Below are 26,397 nucleotides of genomic sequence, written 5' to 3'. Positions count from 1 at the left end.
CAGGGGGCTTATTTGCAGGGGAGGGTTATATTTTTGCCCACCAGAAAAATGTGGCATGGCCTTATTATCAGGACATGTCATAATTTCGGGGAAACACGGTAGGAATAGAAATGTTTATTGTTGAAGTATTGTAAGACACACAAGGAATTTGTCTCCAGTGCACCAACTCACAGTGTAGATATAAACAGTAAGTAATAGGTCATAATAATAGTTACAATCATTAGTTACAAACAATTGAAAAATCATAAAGAACCAGTAGGACAAGATGAAAAATAGGAGATATCCAACCTAGTACTGTATTTCTCTTTGGCTCATTTTTTTACTGTCTTTCTTTTCTGTTTTATTTTTATTTTGTTACCAACTGAAATGTTTCATGGACTTTTTGTAACAAGGTTAGAGATTATATTATATTATATTATATTATATTATATTATATTATATTATATTATATTATATTATATTATATTATATTATATTATATTATATATATATATATATATATATATATATATATATATATATATATATATATATAAATAATTATTTTCATTAGCAAACCATTTCACAATATATAATTACATATTGTTTTTGTGATTAATCACTATGCTTTAATTATGTTCAATTTGTAATAATGGAAATACATCCTGCATATCAGATATTTACATTACGATTCATAACAGTAGCAAAATTACAGTTATGAAGTAGCAACGAAAATAATTTTATGGTTGGGGGTCACCACAACATGAGGAACTGTATTAAAGGGTCGCGGCATTGGGAAGGTTGAGAACCACTGGATTAGAATAATGTTCAATTTAAATGTAAAGTTTGCTATTTTTATCATTGAGTCTCTAATTTTTTATTGGGTGGGGGAGAGTACTCTGCACTGGGATGGAAACCCACAGGTTTCAATAAAACCAAAGGTCAGAAATGCATTTTTTTTTCAACAAAATAAGACTGGATTTAAAATAAGAATTATGTACTAATGATGAACATGTTATTGCTAATTGTATAATATTTTGTTGAGATGTACAAGAACAACAAAATAAAAAATGGATAATAAAATGGGCTAAAAATTTTGTACTAATATAGAGTTTAATCAATGGGAAAATCTGTGGTTGAAAAGACTGAAATTTGCATTTTTTCTTAGTCTCAAAGATAATTTTTATGAAATATTATATTGTTGGCATTTGTCACCAGAGAAATTGTCTAGAATAAGGGACCCCAACTCCTGGTCCATGACTCAGTGCCAGGCCGCAGCCCATTAGGAATGAGGTCATAGAAGTGGGGTGAATGTGTATATGCACACAAAAAACTATCCCCTATCCGCTCCCCCACTGCCATTGCCTCTGCCAGTCTGCTGAGCCAGAAAGGTTGGAGACTGATAGCCTAGAAGGTACAGCACTATAGCACCTACACTTATATACCACTTCATAGTGCTTTACAGCCCTAATGGATTTACAAATGTCAGAATATTGCTGATATTGCTCCCAACACTCTGGGTCCTCATTTTACCCACCTCAGAAGGATGGAAGGCTGTGTTAACCTTGAGCCGATCCAGATCGAACTGCTTGCAGTCAGCAATCAGTACCACATTTTAACCACTGCACCACCATGGCTCTCTATGTTTAAAGATATTTCAAATATTTGCTGGAAATGTGAATAATATGAAGGGACATTTTACATGATGGATATGTAAAAAAGCTTTTAAAAAGTGAATATAAATACATAAATTGCGAAGTTTTTGAAGTCCGAGGTAGAATTGGGATTTTCTTGGGAGATTAATGAATAAGCAACTAAAATAAATTATGGAATTTTGCATTTATATATGACAACTGCAGTGACAGTATTATTAAAATCTATAAGGGATTTCCAGTGAACCATAATATCTATCTGTGTGGCTAACTGGAAACTACTTATGGATTTTTTTTCCATAAAAGGGAAAAAACATGATTAGAAAAAAGCCCGGATAATAATAAAAAAAGGTAGGCTTTCTTTTGTAACCATAGACCAAGATGTAACTTTGTAAATGTACTTATGTGTATTTTCTGCAAGCTTCTTCTTTGCATTTATTTTTCTTCTTCTATCTGCATTTTTTGTCTTTTTTCCCTTTTCTCTCTTTTTTTCATTTTAGTCGTTTGTGTTAAGTTTTTGTGTTCTTTGTAAAACTTTTAATATAAAAAATGATTTTTCAGTCCTGTCCATTATCCTCAGAAATAATGTCAGATTTCAGGTATAAATGGCTTCACAATATATCTTTTATCTTAAATGTCCAGAGAAACAAATCAGAAAACAGTTGCTTTTTCACTACATGGCTTAAAGAATTATTTTACAAACTCTTGTGCATCATTAGACAGAGAAAAAGAAAATATGCAATTAAAAACTGTGTTTTGCCTAAACATTGAAGCAAGTTGTCTTAAGAGCTGGATTTTATATTTTCAAAAAAGAGAAGCAGCATTTATTTTCCCCTTCATTCCAGCAACCTAGAACACAGCTTACTTTCATAATTCATCTAAACTATAACTTATAGAGACATGGATTGAATAACAATCATATTTATTTCTCTCCTCTGTTTTTCTGTAACATGAGCTAATTCAGCTCAAGCACATGGGGTTCTTGTTACAATTCTGAGAGAAGCAGACAAGTCGAGAACACTCAAAAGCTTATATATGAAAATGGCAAACATCATTAGCACTGATTGTAGTTCTGATACTCTCAAGGGGTATTTCTAAACATTGAAATCTTGTTCCCACAGTTCTGTCAATTGCTTCCAAGGATAATTTTAGCCAATGTGATTAAATCAATTTAAACAACAATGCTGCATTCCAGTTTACGGTTTCTTCCTCAGCAGAATTAAAACATGATAATAAAGGATCAAATAGTACATTCTACAGAGTGTTTTCCTTATACAGTATAATCTTCACAGAATTCTTCCAATAATTTTTGTATGTAATACTTTTCTGTTGTGTGGAATTTTTTTAAAAGTTTGCTTTGCTACATCAAAGAACTTAAAAGTGCTCTTTTATCCCCCCCCCCTTCTTGTTTGTTTAAATAATTTCCAACATGGCCAACTAGATAGGAATTTGGGAAATTGTAGGCCCAAAACATCTGGAAAGTGCCAGTTTGGGGGTGGAATCATGTTGCAAAATTCCAGATTTGATTTGCATTTAGGAAATACTTTCCACTGACTCGAACATACTCCTGCACTTTGAAATTCATGACAGGAACAAATGTAAAGCAGATCATTCATATGAGATAGTCTATGTGAGATACATTTGAAGGACAGTGTTACATTTTCAAGGATAACTTTTAGGCTTTCAAGAAGAAAACACTCTTCTTCATCACTTCTTTTTAGCATCTTTTTTCTCAAGGAGTTAAGAGAAAAAAATAGGGAAATTTCTTCCCATTGTTCATTGGAAGGAAATGGGATTGTATAAAGATCCCTTCTATTGCAATTGTTAATTGACAGGGCACAATGAGATGAAGTGATTTATCTCGGTACATATGATTAAGGGGCCTTGTGTTCTCTGTGCTTGGTTGTTTTCTTGCAGACATTTCATTACCCAAACCAGGTAGCAGTGATTACCTAGTTTAATGAAACATCTGCAAGGAAACAGCTAAGCTCAGAGAACACCAAGGACCCCTTCATTCCAACCCTGAGCTACAAATATTCTGCTTTATTGGTAGATATGATTAAAGAAAGCAAATAGTTTGGAATTTTACTTTTTCCTCCAGGACTTCATGGTTCATCCTCTACTATGCTGTAAGAATGAAGTGTTCATTTTTTTTATTTCTAAATTTTATTTTGTTCAAAAAATTAAAATACAAACTTTCAAAAAAGAAAAAAAAATTACAAAGACGAAACAAAACTAGACAAACCATTAAAGGGAATCCCAAAGGGCCTCTTTTTCTGTGAGGCTAAAATGTAACACTTGCCCCTATAATTGTATAATGAACACCTTGTGATCAAAATGAATAAATGGATTGATTAAGAATATACTTGTGCCTGTGGGTCTTAAATTCTAAAGGACAGATATATAGGCAACACACAATACAGTCTTAGATAAGGCACCCCAAAATTATTAGGAGCCAAGGTGGCGCAGTGGTTAAATGCAGCACTGCAGGCTACTGCTAGATCAGCAGTTCAGCGGTTCAAATCTCACCGGCTCAGGGTTGACTCAGCCTTCCATCCTTCCGAGGTGGGTAAAATGAGGACCCAGATTGTTGGGGGCAATATGCTGACTCTCTGTAAACCGCTTAGAGAGGGCTGAAAGCCCTATGAAGCGGTATATAAGTCTACTGCTATTGCTATTGCTATTACCAGTTTTGGCACACAACTGAGGCCCTCCCATTTGTTTGTGATGATGCTACTTGCATAAGGAGGCTGAAAGAAAATACTACTTCAGATAAATAAATATATGTAGGTATTCCTGAAATGTTTGGCTTTTGTCATTTCTTTTCCTAAGCATGTAGTGCATTGTTTTCTTAATTACTAGGCATTGTCCAAATATAAAGGTTCAAGAGAAGAGCCATAAAGGTGATCACAACCACATAATATCCTTATCCCGATTTGAGTTGGGGAGTCAGAGAAAACTGTGTACATCAGCTGCATAAAACGTACATTGGAAAAGGCAACTTTTGGCAAGTGACAGGAAATGTTTTTGGGAAGCGTAATGCCAGTTGGACCTACCACTGTACACTCTGAAAAGGTGCAGTTATGAACAAATCCAGAGGAGAAAGGGTAGAACTGGAAAAAGAGCAGTACAGGACAATTAAAAATACTTTTACATGATTTTCCCATATAATCAAGGGTTATTTTTACTGGCACTACAAAAAAATGACAGAGGAGGATAGCCAAGGGACATGAAGTTAAGAATTGCAAAGAATAATTTGAAGATTTCTAGGCAACGAAGACCTTTGTGGCACTGATAAGAATCTACCACTTTGAGGGAGGATCCACGTCACGATGTTACAATGTGCGGTCTTTATACTCTGAGACTGCCATTGATACTTTTGCTGCTGGAGGTCATTTAGACCTAAACCATCTTGTAGAGATGGTGATCAGGTAGACAAAGCCTTGCTGGTCTCAGGAATATCGCAAAATCCCTGATAGACCCAAGGGAAGTACTTCAAGCCCGTGGTAAACAGGCAGCCCCTAGGCTGATGAAATCAGGAAGCTCTGGAAGGAAGGAAGTGAAAAGAGAAAATGAGTCCATCTGGTGAGATAATTTTTCTATTTTGCTAAAGACTGCCCAAAGAAATATTTCTTTAAAGCCAAATTAGATCCTTAAACAAAAGAACTGAGTGGCGAAAATAATCCTAATGGGATTGCTGTGGAAAGTTTTTTTCCCTTTGTCTTTCTAACTATTTTTTGTGGATTGAAATGCTCATAACGTTCTTCATCTCACCTCTTAAAGTGAACGGATTGACTTTTTTTCTTCTGCTTCTTGTTGCTTTATTTTTTGACTTCTGGATTAAAACCTTCCTTTTATTTTAACAATTCTTCCTACTACTTGTTATTAAACCACACTAAAAGAAATCCAAAGAACTTTGTTTCCTGCAGAAGGTGAAAATTAACTGTGACTCGGAGTTTTTTTTTAAACAACGTATCTTTCTTCTTACTTGACTTCACTAACTTTGCAGCTGAAGGGTTTGCAACTTGTTTACAGAAACTGATAAAGAACCAAGGGCACAAACTGTTTTCACAGGTGCCTCTGAGAATTATTTTGGCAGGGAAAGAAAGAAAGAAAGAAAGAAAGAAAGAAAGAAAGAAAGAAAGAAAGAAAGAAAGAAAGAAAGAAAGAAAGAAAGAAAGAAAGAAAGAAAGAAAGAAATGGGGGAACAGAACCCTTCCCCCTTGAAGAGTATAAAAGAACTTGTGTTCAAGTCGATTTAAAATAAAAGTAAGAGAGGCCTGGAAGACTAGAGTCGCAGTCATTTTTAGTTTTTTTTTCTTTCTCTCTAGATGAGGAAACCTTAAAATTTCAAAATATCTTCGCTGGAATTCAAAATATATTGGAAGGATATGAGAGAATTGAGAAGAAGTTGGAAAAACTAGTCTTCCTCACAGCAAAAGATGATGGGGTTGGATCCTCAAAAATTAAAGAGGAGAATGAATATATAGAAGATAAAGATAATAGATAAATTTATTAATGGAGCAAATGTGGGTGAAAATGGAAAGAAGGAAATATAGGAAAAGGAATTCGATGAATTGGAGCTCTACCCCAGATTCCAGGACACAGAAGAGAAAAATTATTAATGATGATAGACATAAGAAGAGAATTTTTTTCAGAAGCAAGATTGAAAAAGACAAGTTAACTTTAGTAACAACTGGTGGGCAAGGAGATTATCTGAGAGACCCTTCAAGCAACAAAGTGTGGATAGAAGCCTATAAAAACCTTATAAAGGAGATAAAAAGAAGACTGACTCCACAATTGGCAAGAGAGATAAGACTGTTTTGTTACTGGAAAGATACATTTACAATGAAAGTTGGTAATAAAAAAATAGTTTTTTTATTATTGGTGATTAATAAGTAGGAATTTTGTAACTCCTAGATTGTTTTATTAAATGTTTACTCACTAACAATTATTTAACTATAAATAATAATAATGAAATGATAATGGACACAGCGTAATGATATATACATGTATTGACAATTTAGTAAAAGAAATTTGGATATAAATTGTAAATTGTGACTTGGGAAAAAGACCTATAAATTTTATTAACAAATTTTCATTTAGATCTTGTTATAAAGGTGTAAGGTTTTTTGGGGGGGTGGGGGCCCTGATGAGAGGAGATGGGGCATAAATAGTAAATGATTTTTAGCCAATTATAATAACAAAAAGGAAATGTTAATGGACATTGTTTAACAATATATACATGGTATTCCGTAAAGTAACTTGGATATAAATTTTAGTCAGTGAGTTGGAAAATAAGGGAGGGGGGGGCTTTATTAAGTGACTTTTACTTAAAAGATGCTATAAAGGTATAATGTTATTGGAGAATTTTTTGAAATAGCTAATGAATGCCATTATGTGGTTGTGTCTTTAAGTATGAATGATTTGAGGTAAAAGCATGTTCAAATAACTGTAGTCAAATGAGAATTGTGGTACATTGATAGTAAGATATACAAAGATTTTTGACTTAAAGTGTATAATCTAATATGAACTATAAGTAATGACTGTGGAAGAAATGCACAAAAGTTATCTGTAACCAATCGACACGCTTTCTACAAGATGTAATGCAGTATGATTTTTTTGTGTGTGTGTTTTTGTTCAATTAAAATTGGAAAAAAAATCTACCACTTCGCCAACAGTTAGGAAACACATAGTGATTTGACAAAGGAAGGGTCTAGTGACAAGGGATCCTGTTCTTACCATGTACTTTCCTGTGCATTTGGAAGCACAAACTACGGTTTTAGTGCTGAAATCTGATTGCACAAAAATGAATAGATAGGATCTTTGAACTCACCCACACACTGTGCCCTGGGCTATATCTCCCTAGCAAGACAAGAAAACTAGATTCTGCCGCAAGCAGCTGCCCTCAAATCCCAATCTATGCTTTGCACATGGGTGGGAAAAGCCTTCCAGCAGCAGGTGCAAAGAGGTGCAAAAGCTCAGTCTTACACTTGATAGCTATATAAGCCTTCTGGCAGCCTGCCAACCAAGTGGGTCAGCCATGCTTTGAACCTGCCAGCTGTATTCAATATTTCAAGAACAGGTTGCTACAGCAGCCCTTCGGGCGAGTTATTTATTTCCACAACAATAGGATAACAAGCCAGACCTCTACATACCCTCTGCATACCCTCATTTTAAAAAAAAACACAGTTAAAAGAAAATAGAATAGATTCAACTCGTTTCTTTTCATTCCTACCCTTCAAAACAGAGATTTGGGGTATACAAAGAAAACCAAATGTATCATTCTTCCGAAGGTAAGGAAAAAATGTACAATCTGTGGATACATTTTAACTATTTATGGGTCACTACTGGCAACATAAAAATATGTGTTAAAGCTATGCACTGCTTTGAAATTAATTTGGATTAATTAATGTTTATATAAGACTTTATATAGAGAATCTGTTTGCCTCATTAAGGAAGCTGTGTCTTTTTTCAACAATCATGCAGCTGTTGAAGGTAGAACTACAGGCAGCCCTCGACCTATGACCACAACTGAGCCCAAAATTTTATGTTGTTAAGTGAAACATTTGTTAAGTGAATCTTGCCCCATTTTACAACCTTACTTGCCACTGTTGTTAAGTGAATCTGGCTTCCCCATTGACTTTGCTCGTCAGAAGGTCGCAAACGGTAATCACATGACCCTGGGACACCGCAACCGTCATAAATATGAGTCAGTTGCCAAGCTCCTGAATGTTGATCACGTGACTGTAGGGTTGCTGAAATGGTCATAAGTGTGAAAAATGATCTTAAGTGACTTTTTTCAGTGCCGTTGTTACTTTGAACGGTCACAGAATGAATTGTTTTAAGTCAAGGAATACCCGTATTGATATATGACCATTGAATAAAATAAGTCTATTAGCTTTATCTGCTGAGAATATTGAATGTCTTGCTAGCCTGCACTAACTGAATCTCTGTACCTTTGATTCTAAGCCATACATGAACTCTTAAATTTATATTAAAACTTTTAACAGATTTTCTTTGGCCCACATTCCCTGCACCCTACACCCGTGTTTCACAATTTTAGCAAATTTTAAGATATTTAGACATCAACTCCCGGAATTCCCCAACCAGCATCTTGAATTCCAGACATTTTAAAGTTGCTAAGATTGAGAAGTGCTGCACCAGATTATGTTCAAGACTCCATTTCAAATTGCTACTTTCCGATAGGGTTGGGATTACAATTCCAGGAATTTCCAGATTGGGTAGGAAATCTGGCACTTGAAGTCCTGGAGGATGCCACTTGGGGAAAGCAGGTCTAGACACCAGCAAGCTACACCATCACACAAACTTTCTAGAAATCTGCAGGCAATTACTGATCTACAAGTTGAGGGCCTCCTGGTTATTCTTCAAAAAGCTGTAGGGCTCTTCTAGAAGACACTAAGAAGTCTATAGCAGTAGAAAAAGCTCCAGAAATTTCACCATGAACCTAAAGCCTTTTTAAAGGCTCCTGGAAATGTAAAATCATACTGTTAATAATTGGTGTCAGGCCAACAAATATTGGAAGCATGTTTTCATAAATAACTTCAGTGATCTGAGAGAAAGGTACATGAGCAATTGGAACAGTTTGATACATCTAACTATATGAAAACAAAATCCCGATAATGATGATGATTATGTAAAAATATGATTTACCTGTATCCAGAAAGTCATGGGACCATAAAGTGGAAAAAGTTATCAAAAATAAGAAGTTGAAGATCTTGTGGGACTTTCAAATACAGTTGGATCATCATTTGGAACACAACAGTCCAGATATCACAGTTTTCGAAAACCAAAACGTACAATTTATTGACATCGTGGTAGCAAGAGATGCCAGAATTAAAAAAAAGAAGTGGAAAAAAATCACGAAATACCGCAAGCTGGCCATCAAAACTACACAATTATGGATGAAACATGTAACAGTGATACCCATTGTCATCGGGGCACTTGGCACCATGTCCAAGAATTTTATAAGATACATCAACAAATTGCAGCTTCCTGCAATGACACCAGCAGAATTGCAAAAAACTGTGCTACTCGGAACATCTTATATTTTAAGAAGGTACTTGGTTGATACCTAGGATGCTGGCAGCAAACCGTATCAACCATTAGCACCAGTCACTGGTATTTGTAATGCATTTTTGAATGTTCAGTTGGCTGAGTTTCATGTTTAATGAATAAAGTATATAATAATAATAATTAAAAAAACATGGAACACCTATGAGGTATCAGAATATCCTTGTTATATCCATTTTGTTCTCTGGTACACAACAAAACAAATACAGAGAGAAAGAATGGTAAATAGCTTAAATATATTTTTCAATCCTGGCTTTGCAGCACTTGAATGCTTTTGTAATCTGGAATTCTGTATTTTGTAAGGTCATCTTATATGCAAAGAGACTCTTAAAAAAACATTTAGAGAATTAAGCCAATAAAAAGATTAGGCATTATTATAGTGTAATTATCTAGCAAATTTAATTAGATTTTACTTGGTTAGCTGTGTGTGAGAGAGAAAGAAAGAAAGAGAAAGAGAGAGAGAAAAAGAGAGATTTCCATTGATCAGGAAATAACATAATCTTCATTAGTTGCAAAGGTACAGTCCACTAATGATGTGCTCCTAGGAGATGAGAGGGTGAATTCATGCTTTCAGCAGTAAAAAGATTGCCTCCAAAAATCCACTGCTATTAAATTCTATGCCTCTTGTTCTCTTTTACTTTACCCTGCATTTTCTTCTGCAAGAACTCATCAAGAACAAAGTGACAAAGGCACAAATACACCATGTGTAGTACTAGCAAAATCTTCCACAATCTTGTGCCCTCAGCATGTAGATATTCAAACCATGGATAATCACAGAGAAAATTCTAGTATTATACCCCCATTAGGAACATTGATTTACTTGAGCAACAGCCTTACAGAGAAACCATTTCGTTGTGCTATGATTTGTAAGTGCTGTTTTTAAGAATCAACCTTTCTGCACACAACAGTGATATTCACCAAAACCAATGTCATAGTTTATAGCCTACATTTTCCTTGCAGTTATCATTTGTCAATGAAGCACTCTTTGTCACCAACTCAGATTTATGTTGGCAGTTTTGCTTCATCTCCTCATTGCTTATGCAGTTTAGCTCTGTTTTTAAGGTATCGGCTTACTATAAAAATAACTCTGTTGGCATTCGGTAGGATTGTGAAACCTTGACGACTCAGAGAAAAGAGACAACACAAAGGTGTTGCAATAAATAAGTCAAGCAGCAAAGGACCAAGGGGTTGCAAAAATCAGCTGAAGACTAAGAACCAGAGGGTTCTTGATTAAATTTCTACCCATCTAATTCTATTTATCTCAGATGTTGCTTTTTCCAAATACTAGCCCCCATATGGCTGTGATACAAATGCAACTCTTCCAACCAACTGTGCAGGTCATTCTACAGCACTCAAGAACACAACGACCATGTTGGATGAGGGAAGTGATGTTTCTCTGGACATTATGAATGAGAGAGGAGAAGGCTTGAACATATTCACCATTGAAGTAATCCAATAGTTTATACAGCTCCTTCCAAATATTAAAAGTATCTATTCCTTAAACAGGTTCTAAGCCAGTTGAAGTAATATGTGTAAAGCTGTTCTGCTCCAAGACTTCATCCTCACTGCCTCTAAATGTAGCACAGGGCATGCCAACAACCTTTTTACATTCCGTGTTCTCATGACGTTGCCTTTGTCTCATCTCCAAAACACAGCTGAGACTACTTGAAAACTGAAACACAACTTTTTAGTTGTCTTCTCCCTCTTTTCTCAATACAATTATTTGCTATCTTGTGGGGTTTTTTGCTATTTCACAAGGATGTGGCTGATGAAATGGACAAGTATTGGGATCTACCAATCCCTAATTGCCACCTAATGCTTCTGCAGGCATGCCTCCTCCTCTCCAGTTGCTTGGCATTGCCCTCAATGGCAATTTTGGTTTGGGTTGCAAAAGAGACTGGAAAGCTGGCTTCCACAGTCCTCTCTCCACATACTGTATTATTTGACCAGAAATTTCTGCACTGTTTGTGCCAGGTATTATGTGGGTTCTTTACACTTTTTCAAGAGAGATAATCTATTTTAAAAAGTTTAATGCAATTGGTTTACCCGTTAACATGACACTGGACAGGAGGAATTGTAGCTGGGGAATTTAACTTAACGGTCTTGCATTAAATCAAGATGGCCAGCATCACTTGTCAGCATGAGAAGCAATCTACCCTATTTGGCATAAAACTTTTCTGCCAGCTCACAGATTGGAAGAAAATACAGCTGACTGGATGTGCCCTCTAACAGGAGTGTTTGCACCACACAGGCTTGGCAACCATTAAAAAAGGGAAGAAATTAAAATTAACAAGCAACTGATTGAACAATTTGTAAATTGTTCACAAGGAGACAGACACAATTTAACAGGGACCTGCAGCTTCTGAAGAACAAGAAAAAATAGGCATTCTAAGAAAATGGGAATTTCCTTCAGATTAACCAAATAATCGGGAATAGAAGAGGAATTCCATTTTTGCACAATCTAGAATAGAATGTTGCAATATACATACACTACTGTATAGTTCAGAATACAGTTATCCCTTGAATTCCACATTTCTCCAAATAAAAGCATCTGTGTAAACTCAAAAATTATACATTTTCTAATGCATTTTTGGGGGAAAAAATAGTTGAAGGTGAAACAGTAGAACACACCTATAAATGTACAGATGGAAAAGGGGAACTCTGTGCACGCAACTTGACCAGACAAAGGAGCTGCTGATCCAGTGACAGTGAAATTAATGCTAAATATAGTTCTATTAATATGGGCTTGAAGTAATACATTCTGAAAAGGATACATTCTATTTTCAGCGATTCTATAAATAGATATGAAGTCTTTGGGAAGGGGACTTTTGTTTCAAGCAAATTTCTGATCAAGAGCTATGGATGGTAACTATCTAATAGAAATTAAGTTTCCAAATCTGGGAAAGCTAAATTTGAGAGAAAGTGACTGAAGTAGAGAAAGTGTTACTAGAGAACTAGGAATGCATGTCTGATTTAGGAAAGGTTGTTGATTTTGAATGAGGGTAGAAAAAGAGAGAAAAGTGGGCAAGAGATAAAACCAAGCTGCAATAAGAATGAAGAGAAAGGCCAAAAGTGCTGGGATCTATTGTAGCCAGAGAGTGGTGCCTTACAATGTCGGAATACTCCTGAAATAGCTACGGATGGCAGTCTAATGGTGGCTGCTAGCAACTGGTGTGTAACAGAGGACCAATCCTCTGAGTCAAAAGCTCAGCAATGCTGGCCTATGACAGATCAACTCATGCAGCATGAACATTGGCTAACAGCTGGAGTTGGAGTTTCCGCAGAAGGAAAGCGTATTCCCAAAGATGAAAGTAAAAAGAGTAGCTTAGATCATATTATGAGGCAGCTCACAGACCCACAGCCATAGAATGGGAGCTGAAGACTGAGTAGGGGAAGGGCACCTGAGTATGACTCTGTTCAAGACCATTTGTTAGTTAAAAAGAGAATATGAAGTGTGTAAATTGGTCAGACTAGTGATGGAATTGGCCAGAGTTGGTGAAGAAATGAGTGGAGAAAATTGTGTTAAAAGCCACTCTTTGGGTTCTTTTTCTTCTTCTATTTGTTTAAATGTGTATTAATTGTCATCTTTTTAATTGTAATTTTAATAAAATTATTATAAAAACAGGATTTCATCCATTAGAGTTAGAATAAATGTAGGCTTTTTTGGGAGGAAGGAACAATGAAATCAGTTTGCAGTAATCATACCTACTGATTTCAGACAAAGAAGTAATCATTCAAATATAGGAACAAAAACTAGATTTATGGTGCAAATATCAGAATTGGAACACCACACACAGCTACCCTTGTACTAATGTTCTTGTGAGACTTCCCACAAGTATTTTATAGTATCATGGATCTATTACAATGGAGACAAATATTATCTGTTCTCTTAAACTTAACTAATAGCTATTATAGCTAATATAATGCTATTAGAAAGAAACTAATGTTTCTTTCTAATAGCATTATATCAGCAAACATTCCATCGTAAGAAAACATACAAGTATTCTTTTTGTGCTTGTATTATTTTATCTAAGGTAACATGTATTCTCTGCAATATATATAACAAACATACTTTATATATGACTGGATATGATATGGAAAATTCGGCTTAAACAAAAGCTCATTTTATTGAATATGGGTAAATGTCTATTTTAAGATCAAGAATTGGGTCAATAAGTCAATAATTTCTTTGTAATTTACACTTCTTAGTCTCAAGACTGGACAACTGTTACCTTCCACATTTTATATATTAATAGTGTATACCTGTCATAGATATAAACATTCTCTTCTATCCAATGTGTGGGAATAACATTCAAGTATGTGTATATAAAACACTGCATATGCATAATCATGTATATTTGCATATAGCTATGAAAGAACATCTTGGTATAAGATGAATATTACTTATGGTAATTTAAAATGGAATCTCCATCATTGAAAAGCAGAATTCATTGCCTTCCTATTGCTTGGCAATTCAGAATGGAGAATTATAAAGGCCCAACAGGAAAGCCAATACAGAAGTCTGTATAATTACTTTATATTGTTATGTATGTTTTGTTTTTTCTTGTGGTGTTTTTCTTTATGTTTTTAAAGATTAAAACATTCAATAGAAATCATTAAAAAAGAAAACCAAAGCAGAATTCAAGTATGCTAAAGGGCTTATATATGGACTTCAAATCAGCTTATAATAACCCATTATTCTTACAGGATAAATACTTGGCTGGGAACTAAAATAAGTGCCTTGGATACTTTAAGTTGTAATATACATGCTTTACCATCTAATTTTATTTTTATTTTAGTACAAAAACATATCAGTATATATTAAAATATATAACACATAATTTTAAGTTATTATTTTAATAATATATATTTAGTTTTAATGATTCAGGCATCTTAAAAGTAGGCTTTAAAATGAGGTTCTCCTTCTGTAAGGAAGAGTAACGTCTCCTAGAAATAACATCAAATTAAACTGATAGCTATTATGAGTGACAAAGTTAGTCCAGTGGTGAAATTCAGCCAGTTTTATTCAGTTCAGGTGAACCAGTAGCGCTGGCGGTGGGAGGCTCTGCTCATCCACCCAGATGTCATCACGTCCCGTTTTTGATGCTCTGCACATGTGCGGAAGGTCCTGCTCATGCATGGAGGTGGCACATTCAAACCAAATGAACACGCACACTCACATTTGCAGACCGGTAGTGAAGGTAAGTTGATTTCACCCGAGTTAGTCTAAATATGTACATGAATAATCTGTATATTAAAGGTAACCTTGATTAACACCCAATTTTACAAAACTATCATGCTCAGGAAACAATCTTTCAAAACAGAGATTGTTTTTTCATTAGAGTGCTTTGTATTTTACGGGACCTCTTAATGCAAATGTGTACTGTGTTTTACATAGGTGAATTCTGCTGGTAATAGGAACATGATTTTACAATCTGAAATGTGCTTTTCTTTTCTTGACAGTTTTGAAACCAACATGGCCCAGTAAATGTTTAATCTCTACATCTTCTTCCAGAAAGCTGCTTTTATATTTTCATGGAATTTTGGCTCCCGCAGTTGGCTCAGCCTGGTTACAACTGACTGATCTGAATCAGGAAGTTTCCCAGGCATGTTTTAAGAGGTTTTTAAGGGCCTCTGAAATTTTATTGGTCTTCTCTATCCCATACAAGGATATAGAGATGCGTTTTTAAACTGCAAACGTTGGCGTAAATTATTTTTATAATTCAAGTGAAACATATCCTATGAAATTTGTATCTTTGAAACTAGGCCTCAGTCTAACAAAACCATGGAATCAATCTCTTTTTCAGCAGCCTACCACTCTTATATATGCAAACAAAGTTCATCTTAAGCTCACAAGTTCTGCAAATAATTACAGTCAGTCAGTGCTAACAAGAGGGAAAAGGTTATGAAACCTTCATCTCTATTTCTCTATTGGGAATTTCCTCCAAGCTTCAATTGATTTTCTACTTCATTTGTTCATTTGTTTTCCTATTCTAATAGCTACTGGTTGTATAAAAACAAAACTTTTCCAAAAATTCACTTTCCAATAAATGATGATTGAGATTTATCTTCTGCTTTTCCAAGCTCTAATTTATAGCTTTTTCTCTTCTAAAACAGCAACGCCACATTTCCATTTGTTTTGTGTTGCTACCTTAACACTAATTACCTGAAAAAAGTAGCGTATTTTCATCTAAACAGTTATTTCTTAAAATGCAGAGACCAACTTAGATTGCTGAAAGACAAGTTTCTTCCAACTACCATGTTTCCCCGAAATTACGACATGTCCTGATAATAAGACCATGCCATATTTTTCCTGTGGGCAAAAATATAAGCCCTCCCCCAATAATAAGCCCCCTGGACAACCACCACCACCCCAGCCAGGCAGAGTGCCACTCACCAACCTAGTGATATCCCGAAGGCGCAAAGCCGCTGGAGCCGGGGGGAAGGGGGCAAAGGCGCTCACATTGCTTGATGCCTTTGGGATACCGCTAAGTTGGTGGGTGGTGCTGTGCCCAGCTGGAGCGGGGGGTGCCAGACAGCTCTTTTCACGAGCAGCCACCCAGCAATGCCTCTTTCCAGCCGGGCAGAGCACCACTCATCGACCCAGTAATATCCCAAAGGCGCTAAGCCGCATGGCACTCTCCCGGCTGGAAAGAGAGGTTGCACGAGCACTTATTCTGCCTCCAGCTTGTGTGCCTCCCTGGCTCACCATGCCCAACTCTCCCTGCAGGGCTGGGCCAGGGCACCACGGCCACCCCGCTGCCACCATGCTCCGAGCATAACCAGCTCCCAAACTCCGGATATCTGCTGCTGAGTCTTCCGGCAGCGGCCACTCTGGGACTACGCTCTATGGTTGTGGGCTGGAGTCTTCCCACAGCCAGCCCACAACCATAGAGTGTAATCCCAGAGTGGCCGCTGCCGGAAGACTTGGCAGCGGATCTCCAGAGTTTGGAAACTGGTTATGCTCAAGAGCATGGCGGCGGAGGCAGCAGGACCCTGGCCTAGACCTGCAGGGATAGTTGGGCATGGTGAGGCAGGGAGGCACGCAAGCTGGAGGCAGAACAAGTACTCGCGCAACCTCTCTTTCCAGCTGGGCAAAGTGCCATGTGGCTTAGCGCCTTTGGGATATTACTGGGTTGGTGAGTGGCACTCTGCCCGGCTGGAAAGGGGTGTTCCTAGGCGGCTGCTCATGAGTTCTGTCACCTCATGGCAGCTTTGTTGCGCTGCTGCGACAGCACAACATAGCCGTTTGCCCCTGAGGCTGTGCTCGGCTCTTCGGGCGCCCGCTCACAAGAGAGCAGCCACCCAGCAACTTCAAACCAATAAACCCCTCCCCCAATAAGACACAAGCAAAATTTGGGGGGGTCAAAAGAAAATAAGACCCTGTCTTATTTTCAGGAAAACACAGTAGAAGGTATGCAATCACCTGAAAAATCAGAAATATTTTTGTATTCAGAAAATACAGTAGTTTTATTTTGCTACGGAATTATGATTTCAGAATTTCTGTTATGTCCACCAGTAATTATAGTCACCGTAATTGGGAAGAAGAGGCAGGCTAGGTAAAGCTTTTAAAACAAATAAAAATTTAGACTATCAGTGTTTTATTACCGTAAAACTAAGAGAACAGACTAACCTAGTATTAAAATTGGAATGAATGCTTACACACTGGCATGCTGCTCTGGTTTATTTTCTGGCACTGGTCTGGAAAAAGTTAGAAGCATTGACTCTTATTTGCCATTTATCAATATTTCAGCTTCTGCATTTGAAGTTAAAACTTGCAAAATCTCAACTACCGTTTACAGTACAGATATGTTTGGCTATCCAGATGTTAGATAATCCTAACTCGCATCAGCATTGCCAATAATAAGGTATAAATGGAATTAATGGAATATAGATAAAAAATATAAATTTATATAAAATATAAATAAAAATACAAATGGAAGCACCTTGGGGGTTCCAACACAAATGGAATTAATGAATCCTGATTTCTACAGAAGTGATTAAAGTCTTGCAAACATGATTACTTTCATGCTGTAAAGCTTAGGGATATGCAAACTTGGCAATTTTAAGACTTTTGAACTTCAACTTCCAGAATTCCCCAGCCAGCAGAGGTGGCTGAGGAATTCTGGGAGTTGAAGTCCACAAGTCTTAAAGTTGCCAAGGTTGGATACTCCTACTTTTAAAAAAATGCTAGTGTAATTGGCACCTCTTTTGAATTACTTTCACACTTTTACCTACCACTCAATCAATCTTTGTTTCAAAAAACAGCTTTTCTTTAGCTTTCAGCTCTGTTCCGTTGAAACCATTCAAGAAGCTCTTTTGCCTTTTCTCTCTCATGTAAACAAACTCTCTCACATACAAACACACAAAGAGAGGAGTTCTTTAGATTACAGCTTTACATAAAACAATCTTCCAAACTCACATCCTTTTCTTTTCATGAAATGTTAGTAAACATCCTTTTATCTAATGTCCTTGGATTCATATATATCTCAAAGTCAATGAAATAATAATAATAATAATAATAATAATAATTATTATTATTATTATTATTATTATTTTAAAAAGGCATTACTCCACATAAATCTACATAGAGATTAATTTAAATACCAGTAGATACAGAAGCACAATTCTTAAACATTCAGAGCATTTTCCCATCAAATTTTTTTGATGATGAGTGTTTGGATGGTGGCACATTTAAGATGCATAAGAAAAAGCAGAGTCAATTCAACCAAGTCAAGAATTCAATCTCAAAACAAAAGAAAACCATCGGAGTCTGTCTGTCTGTACTTCCACTCTCTCCCCCCACCCCCTTGCACACATATCAACTCCTGGAAGCTCAAAAATGATTCAGTCTAGGAGAAAGTACCCATGTAAAAGAAAATTGGAATGGTAAAACAAATGCCCCATTTCCCCTTCTATACATAGGAAATACATGGCAATGTTGACAGAAAAAATGAGACATTATATCCAAAATAGTGGCGATCCATAAATGCAGAAAACTGCAAGTGTCATAATTGATGAGGCTTCGTTAAGTCTACTTTATCTACTTGAAAGGCTTTACATATCTGAAACAGATATTGTCCCTGGAAACTGACTATAGATTTCATTAAGTATTCATTACACTATACTTGTTTTAAACAAGGACTCTCTCTTAAAGCTTGTCAGATGGGTAACATTACCACTTTGTTATCATTTTGTGTCATGTGAATCTTAATTAATCCTTCCAGCTATCCATCATGAAATTTTACTCACTTGAATCTGAGCCCGAAAGGAGACTAAATCAGTTATCAGTTAAAGACCTCTTTGGTTATTTAATGAATAATCTACACAGGGAACTAGACTTGCTCTGTTGCACGGAGATGATGGAAATTACGGTTCAAGACATCTGGAGAACACCAGGTGGAAAGGCAGGCCTATAGGTTCCTCCAGGCTATTTAACATCTACATAAAACATTTAAGGAAGGTTATACAAACTTGCCTTTTTACATTATATGGAACATTCACTTGTCTTGTTAATAGAATAGGCATGTAGACTTGATCCCAATTGCATCAGCTAAACTTCTTTTTTATGGGGATTTTGGCTGAAGCAACTTTGGCACAGGATTTGAGAGTATTTTTGGAAGCTTTGAAAAACATCCCAAGCTTCTGGGTTTTATTATTTAACAGAAACCTTATTTCTACATATCAAAGCAAAATAAAATGGTATTCACTCACATTTTTGCTGTACAACAGGGCAACAGCAGCAACAGAACTAAGGTGGAACTACCAAAATTTGTTCTGATTTGGCGCATAAGAACTGGAATTTTGTGGAATTGTAGTTTATCACAGTTCTTGGGAGAAGGTAACACAAATATAAACCTTGAGGTATTTCTAAAGGTTTTTGATATTTTAGGATGAATTCAGAAGGTTCTCTAAAAGCTATTACAAGTCTCTGCTCTTGCTGTTTAGTGTATAGTTTAAAATTATAATACATTGTGTGCTCTTTTGAAGGTTTAATATAAGAACATAAAACATGTTGCCTAATTTGTTATGGTAACATGTCTTATAGGCCTGTTCAAAATAGCACAGGTGTGTCAAACTCAAGGTCCGGGGGTGAGATCCAGCCCATGGGATGCTTAGATCTTGCCTGCGGGGCCACCCTGGAAATAGCAATGGAATGGCCAGCGGTGCTTCTGCCAGTGAAAACGGGTTCCCGAGCTCCGTTTTCAGCTGCCACTGCCTCCTGCAACCTCTGCCTGTGAAAAAGGAACTCAGGAGGGCCGCACATGGTTTTTGCCTTTTTCACTGGCAGAGGGTTGCAGGAGGCTGTGGCAGCTGAAAACAGAGCTTGGGAGCCTGTTGTCCCTGGCACAGCGCTTGGGCCACCATAGGCACCCCGGACACAAGTGATGTCAAGCTGGCCATGCCCATCCCATTGCGGTCCACAATGAAATTGAGTTTGATACCCCTGAAATAGTACAACAGGAGTGGAGAACAAATGGTTTTCCACATATTACTGACTACAGTGCCCATCTGCATCAATGTTAAGGGATCAAGAGATTATTATTATTAGTAATAATAAAATGTATATGCTACCTCAACATCTGGAGGACCATATGTGATTACCATCTTTTTTTTAAAATTCACCTTTCCTGAATTTGCCTCTAACATGGAACTTTCAGGAAGTCCTTTCAATTATCATTAAAAATCAAGCGGTTGTATTCAGTTTTAATTTGGATTTCATTAAACTACACAAAACTGACATTTGGAATACCAACTGGAGTCAGAAAACTCACAAGGGATAGTGTGATAAATTATCACAATATTACTACTGCTACTAATAAATGTAACAATATAACTACCATCAGTCAATTGCAAAAGGCAGCTTAATTTAGAATAGCTTAATCTGCAACATCTTTAGAAGCATCAGAAGTCTGCCTATCCAAGATCCTTGAAAGAACTCAATAGATGGATAAAAATGCAAAACTAGTCTAAACATCTGTCTGACTATAATTCCAACCATAAAATAATATACAAATATAGATATATTTTTACACTATGTATATTTTATTTTAAGAAACAGTTCTTCAGAAACCATATCCTAAATTTGTTATAAGTAACACTTTGGTTTACCAAACTAAGTAGTTGTTTTTACTCATTTCAGCACCAACGAGGTTAAATGTGACATAAAAGGTCTTGTCTGTTTCCAAAGAAGACTCTTATGATGGAAGACTGAAGCAGGACATTTTACATGTAGGCATGACTTTCTGATTCAAAATAGCTATTCCTGTTAAGTATAAGAAAAAGAAAATTCATTCAATTCTATGTTACAATTCTGAAGACATGAAGTAAAAAGCAAGCACACATTGATTGCATGTTTATACAGGCACCAATTTGAGTGCATCATCACAGAAAACAAGGATATAAAAGTCATGTCCTTATAAAGTCAACCAGCTTGTCCAACAGAAACATAAAGAGCGCCTTTTAAAAGTATCCTAGACACATTGCCAGGAAAATAACTAAAATGTTTCGCTAGAGCAGAATATATTTAGAGGGAATAAATTAAAATATCTTTGCAGAAATGGATAGCATGGATATCACTGGTTGATGTCTGTGCCTAATTTAATAGTATTTTCAAGTTATTTTTCAAATGCAGTTAAAAATCAACCTAAGCGGGTGCTGCTTCAAGCAAGCATTTTACCAAATAACAAGGGCACCTGTTTATATAGCTCTGTTCTTGGCAGAGAAGCCACCAGCAAGATAATGTGTGAAGTAAATTAGCATTAGTCCTGAACTTACACCGGTGACAGGAGACAATTCCCAACAGTTTAGCTCCGGTTGTACTACTGCCTCCTCTTTGTCACTCTGAATATTATGTGAGAATCCCTTTTTAAGATGTCTGGCAATACAGCTGCAGTGGGGAAGAAAGGGAAGAAGATACTAAGCAAATATAATTGGCTTAAGGGAACATATTGGGGTGGAGTGGAGGAGATATGTAAGAGGCAGACCCATCATTCCTTCTTCGTAAAAAAAAAAAAAAGAAGCAAGAAACATTTGTGCTTACTTTGCTGCCAAACTTGCAGGTGGTAAATAATCAGTGCTGGCTGATCACTTTATACATGATTTAGCCCAATGACTAGCTTTCTCATAAAATTAACTGGGCAGGATTTTCACTTCTAAGTGAAATTACTGTTAAGACAGCCAATGTTTGCCAATGAGAACTAAACTTGTCCTAAATGTGGAAATATCTCTCTTCCTCAGACACAAAAAGAGCCAGTGCTTCATGCTTTAGATATTGTAAAAATAAATAAGTACCTGGAACTTTAAAGAAAAGAAAAATAGCACCTTAACTCTTCCCCAACCCCCAAAAGGCAATAGTAACAGGGAACTAGTACTAGCATTAGCACTTAGATTTTACCCGCCCTCTCTAAGCGGTTTACAGAGTCAGCATATTGCCCCCAACAGTCTGGGTCATTTAACCGATCTCAGAAGATTGGATGGCTGAGCAAACCTTGAGCCGCTCAGTATCAAAGGAATCGAACTCCAGGCAATGTGAGCAAAGTTAGCCTGCAATACTGCATTCTAACCACTGCGCCACCACAGCTCCTATATGGCTGTCCATTTCTCTTCATTGCATCTCCTGACATTTTTTACGCACATTAATAAGAGGGTTTTTCCCTCTTTAGTTAGAAATAATATGAGGGGGGGAAATCTTCCTTAGGAGATGGAAATGAAAGCTGGTTGGAACAAAGGAAAAAGTATATGCTGCAGATTTAACTGCTTTTCATGCATCAAAGAATTGAATTTCTTTCTCTCAGTCACATCATGGGCGAATGGAGAGACCGACAGTATTACCAATAATGGTCTTGCCAGTGCTCCAAATATATTGCAGTTGCAGTTTCCAGTATTTCCAGACACCAGCATGCCATACTGGTTTTGAATTCTAGAAGCTGAGAATGCCAGAGGGAATGGATTTGAGAAAGATAAAAATGCATCTCAAACTACTACCTAGAATCTACATGAATTGTTACTCAGAACTCTGAAGCTTCCTGATTAGAACTTTTAACTTTCATCCTGTGCTTCAAATTGTTTCCACAAATAGGCTCAAAATAACTGTAGCTTCACCTAGAATCACTTGCACGTTTATATGTATCAACTTTAAAAAATAATGAAAACAAATGAGTAAAATTTATGTATAAATTGGATATTCTACATTTAGCACTATATTGAGATATTAGCCATGAGGAAATACTGTAAATTAAGTATGGTCCCATAATTTTGTTTTTCTTTTTGCATACACATGATAGGCACAAGTAAAGGCAGAGTTAGTTTTTTAAAATTCCACTGTATAATTAATTAAGAGCTATACTTTCTACCTTTTTTGTTACACACACAGATACACACACACACTTTATATAGATACTATTCTGAAACCTTTTTAGTGGTGCTTGGAAGTGATCAGTGGGCATTCTCTGAAAGTTGGGGAAAAGACCAGGGAAAGGGTGGGGATGATTTATGAATGCTTATTTGAGAGTTTGTGGAAGACGTGAATTCCAGAAATTCTTTCTTGTCTCATGAAACATGGATGGAATGCTGCTTTTCAGAAAACTCCTCTCCACAAGATTGTCCTTCAAAAGGAAAATAAAATGTCTTGTCTTTTAAGAGTCTAGTTAATCTGCTTATTATTTCCACTACTTGTAAAAGAATTAAACCATTTACTTTCATTACCTTGAAAAACTTGAATTTCTTGTATGTATGCAAATTTGCTTTAACATTTAGCAAACTTTGTTTTGCCAAATTTGCTTGCCTGAAACGAAATGTTGCATAAAGCCATTAAACAAAATATTGATCTAATTGAACATTTTTTGGTTTCTGTTCAGCATAGGACTGTGTTTTTGCAAAAACGAAACTACTGTAGTTCCAACATTGTTATTCAACTTCATAGGAAAAGATATTGTAATATTATTAATTTTTTTTAAAAAATCGAGATACCTAATACACCTGCCTATTTTCCCTACGAAACAACCCTGGGAAGTGGGCTGGGCTGAGTAACTGATCTACAGTCACCCAGCTGGTTTTCATGCCTAAGGGGACCTAGAACTCAGAGTCTCCTGTTTTCAAGGCCAGCAACTTCATCATTGTATCAAACTGGCTCCCTAATCATTCCAAAAGGTCTGTGTCTTTTATTTTAGTAAATATTAATATGATATTGCTTGCTACGCCAAATATCTAGTTGTATCTACTGTTCAATGCTGAGGGGTCCTTGGTGATGTCTGAGCTTGTTATCTTGCAGACATTTCATTACCCAAACTTGATAACATCAATGCTAGTTTATACATTTTATATACTTTACATACCTACCGACGCTATAGAGCACTGCACACCAAAGCAACTAGAAACAAGAACAGTTTTTTCCTCAAACGCCATAACTCTGCTAAACAAATAATTCCCTCACCACTGTCAAACTATTGATTAAGGCTGCCTTACTATTACTATTAGTCTTCTCATTGTTCCTATAACCCATCTCCTCCCACTTACGACTACATGACTGTAACTTTGTTGCTTGTATCCTTACAATTTATATTGATATTGTTTCCTGATTGCTTATTTGTACCCTAGGACTATCATTAAGTGTTGTACCTTATGATTCTTGATGAATGCATCTTGCCTTTCTATGTACACTGAGAGCATATGCACCAAAGACATATTCCTTGTGTGTCCAATCACACTTGGCCAATAAAGAATTCTATTCTATTCTATTCTATTGGCATGAGCATTATTTGATTAGCAGAATGTGTACTGTATCAATATTATCCTTCACTCACTATTTTTTATAGGTAGTCCTCGGCTTACAACAGTTCATTTAGTGGCCATTCAAATTTATAAAGGCACTGTAAAATGTGACAAATTTCTGTTTTCCATGGTTACGACCTCTGCAGCATCCCCTGGATCATGTGATCAAAATTCAGGTGGTTCACATTTATGACGGTTGCAGAGTTCAAGGGATCATCATTCCTTTTGCAACCTTCTTACAAGCAAAGTCAATGGGGAAGCAAGATTCACTTAACAATCAGGTTATTAATTCAGTTATTAATAAATAATAAAATGGAGCAAAACTCACTTAACAAATGAAATCTGGGGCTCCGTTCTGGTTATTAGTCGAGGGCTACCTGTATATACACTCAGGAGCTGCCATCAGAATCAGTTCCTAAATTCTTTTGTGCAACTGCACAGCCATCCAGGCTAAGCACAAGTTGTAGACTTACACAGGCATACAACCAGCGTCACTTCAAAATCAATCAAACCTTCCTCCCGTCTCCCCAATTTCTTCCTCCACTCAAAACACAGAGATGTGTAATGACATCTGCTAGACAGGGCTAGAATAGAAATTCCACGTACAAAAGTTAACTCAGTGCAGAGGAGAAATAGCACATTCTAGCTTCCTTGAAGGCAGATTCAGGAGATCAGGAGACAAATCTAGATCTGCATCTGATTTGCTGCAGGTACAGGATCAAGTTGCAGAAGGTCTTCCTGAACAGAACTCAGTTTATCTCCCATTCTTGTTCACGGGACTATCAGAGGATATCAAATGTACCATTAAGAGTGCCCATCTTTCAAATTTGTCTACGCAGATGATAAACAGGAAACAGAAGATTCTTGAATAAAGAGCAAAGAATTATCATTGCTCTTAAGACCCCAATATGATGCCTGAATACAAGCTGAGAGAAAAAGTAAGGCTCAGTGGAGATTTCACTACATAAGCAATTGTCTCCTTCAGTCATAAAACCTAAGAAATACGGGTAGTCCTCGACTTACAACAGTTCATTTAGTTAACATTCAAAGTTGCAGTGGCACTGAAAAAAGTGATTTATGACCATTTTTCCATACTTACAACCATTGCAGCAAATTTGCCCGTGATCAAAATTCAGACACTTGGCAACTGACTCACATTTATGACCATTGCCGTGTCCCAGGGTCATGTGATCCTCTTTGGCGACCTTCTGACAAGCAAAGTCAATGGGAAATCCAGATTCACTTAACAGCCATGTTACTAATTTAACAACTGCAATGATTCACTGAACAACTGTGACAAGAAACATCGTAAAATGGGATAAAATTCACTTAACAAACATTTATGTAATAAAAATGCTGGACTCAATTGTGGTCGTAAGTCGAAGACTACCTGTACTGGGTGACATCTACCTTTTTAAATCAACAACCTTTAAAGTACCGGTGACTCTAAAGATACAAAAATCTTCACTACTGTATGAGAAATCATGCAACCCAACTTTCGGCAGCGTTCACAGAAGAGAAACGCAGCAACAACAAAAAAGCCAATTAAAAGAGGTTTTGTTTAACATAAACAAGCTGCTGCTTTTGCCATATGTCTTTGTTCTTCTAAATGTAATCCCTCTATTTGGTACCCTAGGCTGGAGACTTTGAAATTCCTCTTAAGGATAATAACAGTAGACAGCACTTGAATGCTCCCTTTGAAGCACACACTACACAGACTTTACTGCTGACCTTCAATTTTCAACAAGATTAATCCCAGATCTACAACTGAGGTAGTCTAAGCGTGATTATCAATCACAGTTGGGTTTTTTTTTTTTTCATTGTTGCTGATCGGTTCAGAATACATTCCAAAATGGCAACTGGCAGGATATAAATTACCTGTTCAACAGTTGCATTAATA

General features: G+C 36.5%; 1 protein-coding gene and 1 long non-coding RNA gene across 6 annotated transcripts in view; one reads left to right on the top strand and one right to left on the bottom strand.

The window, feature by feature from the left end:
- Positions 1 to 26,397, bottom strand: part of TEAD1 (TEA domain transcription factor 1) — a 215,482-nt gene that overhangs the window by 131,705 nt on the left and 57,380 nt on the right. The window contains exons 4-7 of one of the 5 annotated variants that reach the window (XM_087718159.1): positions 23,433 to 23,511; positions 21,504 to 21,615; positions 20,838 to 20,991; positions 19,440 to 19,555 (exon numbers count right to left, since the gene is read on the bottom strand). The exons of the other annotated variants lie outside the window; for them this stretch is intronic. The gene's annotated coding sequence lies outside the window, so the exon portion shown is untranslated. The remainder of the gene's footprint in view (positions 1 to 19,439; positions 19,556 to 20,837; positions 20,992 to 21,503; positions 21,616 to 23,432; positions 23,512 to 26,397) is intronic. 5 annotated transcript variants of the gene reach the window in all.
- On the top strand, positions 12,562 to 15,693 carry LOC148049611 (uncharacterized). The gene is made up of 3 exons (XR_015697008.1): positions 12,562 to 12,590; positions 14,756 to 14,926; positions 15,189 to 15,693. It is a non-coding gene; the product is annotated as an uncharacterized LOC148049611 (long non-coding RNA).

Source organism: Thamnophis sirtalis, unplaced genomic scaffold (genome assembly GCF_051295495.1).
Source record: "Thamnophis sirtalis isolate CommonGarterSnake01/CBP01778 unplaced genomic scaffold, rThaSir2_p1.2 scaffold_1, whole genome shotgun sequence".
Classification (NCBI taxonomy): Eukaryota; Metazoa; Chordata; class Lepidosauria; order Squamata; family Natricidae; genus Thamnophis; species Thamnophis sirtalis.
The sequence above is the reverse complement of the archived record's forward strand: the minus strand, read 5'-3'. Positions and strand labels throughout refer to the sequence as shown.